The sequence below is a fragment of the Ursus maritimus genome, unplaced genomic scaffold, assembly GCF_017311325.1.
Source record: "Ursus maritimus isolate PB19 unplaced genomic scaffold, ASM1731132v1 scaffold_15, whole genome shotgun sequence".
NCBI classification, from domain to species: domain Eukaryota; kingdom Metazoa; phylum Chordata; class Mammalia; order Carnivora; family Ursidae; genus Ursus; species Ursus maritimus.
This window is the reverse complement of record NW_024423897.1, coordinates 23662132-23669111: the sequence shown is the minus strand read 5'-3', so window position 1 is coordinate 23669111 and position 6980 is coordinate 23662132. Positions and strand designations below refer to the sequence as shown.

At 47.5% G+C, this 6980-nt stretch overlaps 1 long non-coding RNA gene across 2 annotated transcripts; it reads right to left on the bottom strand.

Moving 5' to 3' along the window:
- Window positions 1-721: 721 nt before the first annotated feature.
- Window positions 722-4465, bottom strand: LOC103664613. 2 transcript variants are annotated; one of them, XR_569095.2, is made up of 4 exons: window positions 4044-4465; window positions 2389-2972; window positions 1391-1536; window positions 722-1013 (listed from the first exon to the last, which is right to left on the bottom strand). It is a non-coding gene; the product is annotated as an uncharacterized LOC103664613 (long non-coding RNA). The 2 variants fall into 2 exon arrangements; XR_569094.1 differs by lacking the exon at window positions 4044-4465 and adding an exon at window positions 3599-4033.
- Between the last annotated feature and the right edge of the window lie 2515 nt (window positions 4466-6980).

The following is a 6980-nucleotide window of genomic DNA, read 5'->3' as shown; positions in this document are numbered from 1 at the left end:
CCCTCTGAAGTGTCATTTACACTGTTTCCAATTCTCTTTGTATTACCAATACAATCCCACGGCAACGGAACTTCCGCTCTGCCCACCTGGTGAGGAATCCTCTATGGCGGAAGGAGGACTCGACTCTTCGACGCAATTCCCAAATGGAAGCAGAATGGGTCGTGGGAATTTCTAAGCACCTGGGGCTCATCTAGACCCCAGAGACCTTGCCTTACAGTTACTGCCCTAATCCCCCAACGCCGCCCGGGCTCTAGAAGGAGGGACTTCTTTTCGATGAGCGTTAATGCTCGCACAGCGGCTGCAACCTAAAACTCGCCAATGCCGGAGAGTAAACTGTGGGATCTCTCACAAATAGAAGCTTGCTGCCCTTTCAGGGGTTACGAGGTGCTTGTGGGAGGCCTGAGAATTGCAATGTCACGCCAAGCAGTGCAATGCACGTTAATGGCGTTCCTGGGGAAACAACGAGCACACACACGCCGCAGCCTTCTGCTTGCCCTTTACCACGGCCTTCCTGGGTACCAGGGGATAGGATGTTACCTTCTGCAAACTCTGTGTAAATAACTGAGCTCGAATTGCTAATTTGTAATGAGATGAGGGAAAAAGCATCCTCACCTACTTTGCATAGACTTTCGTTCACAAAGCACACAGTTTCCCATTGCATTCCTGGAACGACCCTGAGGTATACAAGGAAACGGATAATTATAATATGTATTATGATAATGTTTAAAGGCATATGTTATACATTACAGCTGAGTAGATTCAGACAACAAGAATTAATTGGTTGCCCAAGGTCACATAGCTAGGAAGGGAGGGCAAACCCGAAACTCGGTCCTCCCATTGCCAATGCTTTCCTCTTGCACAGGAGAGCACTGTGCATTCCAGCTGGGCCACCACGAAGACCACTTTCCTCGGTCCTCCCTAGGTCCTCCCATTGCCAATGCTTTCCTCTTGCACAGGAGAACACTGTGCATTCCAGCTGGGCCACCACGAAGACCACTTGCAATTCTTAATACCTACGAGAGAGGTGTACCCTCAGCAGATTCAAAAGGATATACTGGAAGACCATATTCAGAGAGACAAGTCAGGTCTTAAAGAGCCAAGTGAATAAAGAGGGAAGCGAGCCAGTTCGGGATAGGAGGGCATGGGAGTTAATTTAACTAAACTCTGAGATGAGTAAGTCCGTGTTGTCTGAGAGGCTTTCACTCCACCCATTAATTAAAGATTCTCTCAGGAGACTCTAGCTAGCTGGTCATGCAAGGCCTCTCTAGGGAGGTAGCAATTAAGCGAAGACCTAGAGGAAGAGGAGCTTCCAGGTTTGCAAAGACACAGGGGAAGAGCAAAGCAGGTGTAGGGAACAGCATGTGCAAAGTTCCAAGATGGACAAACTCACTGGAAGGCCAGGGACTCCCTCTGTGCAGGGAGCCAACAGGAGGGGTGGGTAGGAGATAAGGTGGGTCCCTCAATGACTGGACTGGGCAGTTGGTGCTAGAGTCGTTCAGAGGATGGCTTCCAGGAGAAGACAGGACCTGGGGGCATCTTGAGGAAATAGGACTGGAATTATTCAAGGAACGCACCGCAGGGAGGGCGCTACAAAGCAGAACTGTAGGCAGAAGAGAGATGATTGGTGAATAATGAGTAAGGTGCAGCCTCTTAATCTGTAAAATGGGAGAGTAGGTTAGGAGGCTCACTGACATGCCTTTTAGATCCCAGTAAGGAAACTGAGCCCAGGGAAGCTTGAGCAAGGGAGCGGCCGGGCTGCGTCCAGGTCCCAGATCTCCCAGATACCCATCCGGAGCTGGCTCCGCCCCAGCTCCTGGCTTCCGCTGGCAGGGAGACTGTCAGGAAGGAGGCTCGCGCTGTGGTCGGATGTGAGTACGAGGCCTCAGCAGAACCCTGTGGTGGGACCGTCTGCCCAGAGCTCCCTGCAGTCAGCACTGCAGCCCCCAACACTCTGATCTCAAAGCCAGTTCCTTTGTACCCCTCCCCAGAAGCTTCCCAAAGACCTCAGGAACCCCTTTGATTTTTTTTTTTTAAAACATTTCTGCACAAAACAATGTAAGGAACAAGAGGAAAAGCACAGCTCTATCACCAAACTCTTGGGGCCAGAAAAACAGGCTTGTGTCCTGCCAATTCCACCCCAGTGTGGGAGCTCCCCCAGGGAGGAAAGGGGTGCAGACACGGAGTCAGGGAGCACCACGCAAAAAAAAAAAAATTTCCTGGTGGGAAGTCTAGTCTTTGCTCAGGGCCTGGGGCTTAGCACAGACTAGTGGTGCCCCTGGGGGATCAAAGGTCTCTGCATCAGCCTGGAGCATGGTCAGATCTTCTGCCAAAGGCCAACCACAGCGCACTCAGAGGCTGAGAACCAAGAATCCTAGAGGGAAAACTTACCTCAGGACACATCTGGTCCAATCCTCCATTTATAGATGTGGCAACCTGGGCCCAGAGAGACACCTTCAAGTCGGTCAGCTTCTTCCAAGGCAAACGACAGCCAAGTATATGGGCGACGCTAGATGTCTGGTGCAGTGCTCAGCCCTTCTACCCATCACTGCCCCTGACACGACCAGGGAGGTAGCTACTGCTATGACCCTTGCTTTACATGCAAAGAACCTCCAGCCTAGACAGGTGAAGTCACTTGCCTCAGGTCACACAGCAATGAAGAATAGAGCCCGCACTCTAGCCCAGACCATTCTTTCCCACTGCCCCTCAGGCTTCTTCTCATTCTCTACGTCAGGACTGTAAGCAGGATCTCTGCCTTCCCAGGCTCATTAATCCTGAATGTGCTCTTGACCATCTGCACCCACTCAACTCTGCCACGAAGAAGCCTTTAGACTCCTCACCTGCATCTGGTTCTGCCTCCCCTTGGACCCGTGATTCTGTCCTTTGTCACTTACTGCTGTGCCCTCTCCTTCCCCGTGGCCCTAGGCCAAATCAGGATGGCCGTTCCTTCTCCTTCCGCTGAGCTTAAAGGTCACCTGTTGAGAGACCCCCATTTTTCAGTGTCCACCACTGCCCTCTCTTCACTTGCTTTACAGACTGTAATCATAAGTCTGTGTGTTTGTTTATGCATTGTCCTCTCCCCTGTGTTTCTGGCAGACATAGCCTCTGGCATGGATACACACTCCATTAGAAGTTGTTGAATAAATGAACGAAAGAATGAATGAACTAGAAAACAAAAGAATACCTTAGTTCTTCAAATAAATGTCTGCCAAAAAGTTTCCACTTCACCGAATGATTTTGTTAAAACTACCTAATCCAAAACTTTACTTTGATCCAAGAGCCCGATAATTAAGTGTGTCTTCCCAGGTCTATTTTCCATGTGTTATACATACATGTATATGGGGGACCTATAGGGGATCCCACTTGTGGAAAAATGATTTAACTATTTTATATGACACGTATATTCTGTATGATCTCTACATTATATAATACATAGGTCCACAAATATACATTATCCCCCCAAAAATACTGAATATACTTTTCAGCAATTTTCTTATTTAACCACATACTGTGAAGTCTTTGCTCACTACCACAGGTCGATCTGTCTCATGTTCTTAACAACTACATATTATTTTTCAAAAATAAAAATAAAAGTACTCACTCTTGGTGGGGTATTCAAATAGTCTAGAAATGGTAAGCAGAAACCATTGGATCACAAGCGCCTCTTCCCACCATTGCCACACCTCATAGGCCAGAAGGATTTCGTGTCCAGATGAGGGTGAATGAGGGGGTATTCATGAATGGGCAGGAGCGCACAGGAGTGGGGTGGGGCAGGACAGGCTCATGTAGAGGCAAGAAAGGTGGGATGCAGCTGGATAGGAGCGAGAGAAAGGCAACTGGGAGGGAAAGGTGAGGAGCCTAAGGCTGGGCTAGTCAGGGAGAGCAACGAGAGGGTCAGAAAATGGGGACAAGAGCTAGAAAGCGCCCCCATCAGGGACCGGAAATCAGGAGACAAGGGGCTCTTGGAGCAGAAAAGAAGCATAATGGGGGCAGCCCATCCACCCCTTGAAGAAGGTGGAAAATCTGTCTCCCAATGGTTTTCCCACCTGGTTTTCCAACACCCAGGAGCATTTGCCTGTTTCCGAGTGAGACGTGTTTATCTCCATTCTGGAGTCTCAAAGTTCAAAACAAACTTCCAAACAAAGGGACCCTCCGCTCTGCGGTTTTCAGCTTCATTCTCTTGCAAGGACAGAGCCAAGATTCTGCTTTCCTGATGACTTTCACAGCCAAGTCCACTGAACATCCCACCCCCAGCTTCCTTCTGCGTCTTTCCTGGCTGCCTCCAATTGTTGTGGACATCCTCACGGGTATAGTTTTTTTAGCTTCTTTTAACTCTTTTCTTCCTATCTTTATACTTATGCAGAGAAAATAAGATTCTTTTCCCAACAGGAGCAATTTGGGGCTTTTAAGAGTGGACCAAAGTTCTCTCCCAAGAGCTGAATTCATCACCATCCAGTTGTAGATATTATTAAAAAGAACCCTAGATGAGAAGAACATATCTGTTAAGCTCCCTGCAGTTGGAAAATTCTGAGACATATTTTCATGGCCGCCCCCCTGTGGAAAAGCCCACCAGGTTTACATAAATAGAAAATGACAAGACTGTCTCTGAGGGTAGGTGTAAGTGAGGGATGATACTTACAATCTGCATACATCAACCTTTTTTGCTAAGCATTGCACTGAGTATTTTAATACCCACAATCATCCATGAGGCAGGTACCACATTATACCCATTCTACAGATGAAGAATTTGAGGCTCATGGAGTATCTCACCCAGGGTCACACAGGTACTAACTGATGGAGCCAGGACTGAGAATCAGCCAGGCTGGAAAGTTTCTGGGCTCTTAACGCAGCCACCATCGGGTTTGCCTAATTCACGCTTTGCTAACTTAATTATTATCTACTACGCCTTCCCCAAGGAGGAGTTATACTCCAGGAGAGCAGGTCCTTGTCCGTCCTGTTGCATCCCCAACCGCAAGCACAGGGCCCAGCCCAAAGTAGACCCTCAATAAATGATTATGAGTGAATGAATTAACACTATGTTTTTATTTGACTATGTCCTGTAATCTGAAAAATCTGAACATTGAGGCTTTGGGTGATCTTTAAATATGTTCATCCTACAGTCCTATTAATTTTACCCATTTAACTTACCTGAGCTTTCTCCCAGAAAAAAAATAATAATTTTTTTCCAAGCATTAGAACCTAGCAAGTTACATGAAATGTAGGAATTGAATAAGGAATCCCAATCTGAAAATGTAAAGAAAAATATAAATTTAAAGAGATCTTTTGGAATCATATAAATATTTATTAATCACAAAGCTGTTCTAGGCCCCTGCCTTTTTCAGTAGCAAAAGTGGTCTGTGAATCACCTGGGATACTTATTTAAAATGCAGAGCAAGGGGCGCCTGGGTGGCTCAGTCGGTTGAGTGTCTGCCTTCGGCTCAGGCCATGATCCCAGGGTCCTGGGATCGAGCCCCACATCAGGCTCCCTGCTCAGCGGGAAGTCTGCTTCTCCCTCTCTCTCCCTCTGCCCCTTCCCCTGCTGTGCTCTCTCTCCCTCTCTCTCTGTCAAATAAATAAATAACATCTTTAAGAAAAAAAATAAATAAAATGCAGAGCAAGAAAAAAACAGGAGCCTGGGAATCTGCCTTTTACAGCCATCTCCCTTGTAACATAAACAAAACTTTGAGGCCCACTGTGAGCGGGTGAAGGTTATTCCCCAGCCATTGAAAACAAACCCTAACAAGCTATCAAAATGTGTTTCAAAACCAGTCACCCTTTGATGTATCTAACAATTCCTTAAGCACTGTCACATCTTGGGATCATGCGCCATAGTAATTTTTTTAATCCCATATAAGACAGAGACGTTGTATTTATCTACAAGATCTTCTTTCCCCATTTTGAAGAAGGTGGCTACCTGCCCTTGCCTTGACATCCCAGACTCTTGTGCACGGAGTCACCTGCACATGGAAGCAAGCTAGTACGGGAGGATCTGGTTCAGGTCCGCCACGACATGCTGCGTGTCCAAGGGCACGTAGCTCAGCATTTGTGACACTGTTTCCCTGCGTATATGTCCAGGGTGGGAGTGTTCACAACATCTTGATTCTGCACACGCTCGAACCAGCGTCATTCTAAGCACAGGGAGCATGGAGTCTCTCAGTCTTGTTTTGCTATACTCAAAAGTCATGCTTCTGTGACCATGAATTAGGTTCAGAAGGTGAGAGGATAAGAAGTCAGGGGAATGCAAAGAACCCCACCCCACTGAATTCATCATGACCAAAAAATCAGAACATAGGTTTCTGTAATACACACCTACAAGGACTAATTACAATAATAATAATAATAATACTCTGGACAAGAGTCAGTCAGCCGTACGAAAACTGGGTGAACCAGTGAGGTTGAGTCATGAGGCCACATACCTGCCTTTGCCTCAGATGGGGAAATATCTCAGGGTGGGGATTCCTAGACCTTCCACTCTGAGGGCTACACAATATTAGATCCAGAAAAGACCTGGGGCATTCTATCAACAAATGTTTATTGATACCTACTGTGTGCCAGGCAGTGTTCTAGGTAGCGGGGGCCCTGTGGTGAGCCGTACTGACAAGACTTTTACTGAGCTAACATTCTAGCTGGGTAGGGAGATGAGAAAAATTGTCCCCAATGAATCTGTGGTAAGGGGTATAAAGCGGGAGGCAGGGACACAAGTGAGGAGGCTGGAGGAACCTCTAACGTCTCACCCACTCGGTCCAGCCGCCACCTTATACACATGAGGAAAATGAGGCAGAAACAGCAGTGACCTGCTCAAGACCAGAGTACAAGGGAGCTGGTTAGAAGCGGAGTTGGAAGTGAGAACTGTCTTCCTGCAAAGCCCATCCTTTCTTCCCAGCCCCCCCAATGACGGCTTTATCTTTCTAACATTGTCTAGCCCATAGACCCCAGCACTGAGGGAGGGGAAAGCAGCGCTCGAGCCCCCCCCCCCCCCCCCC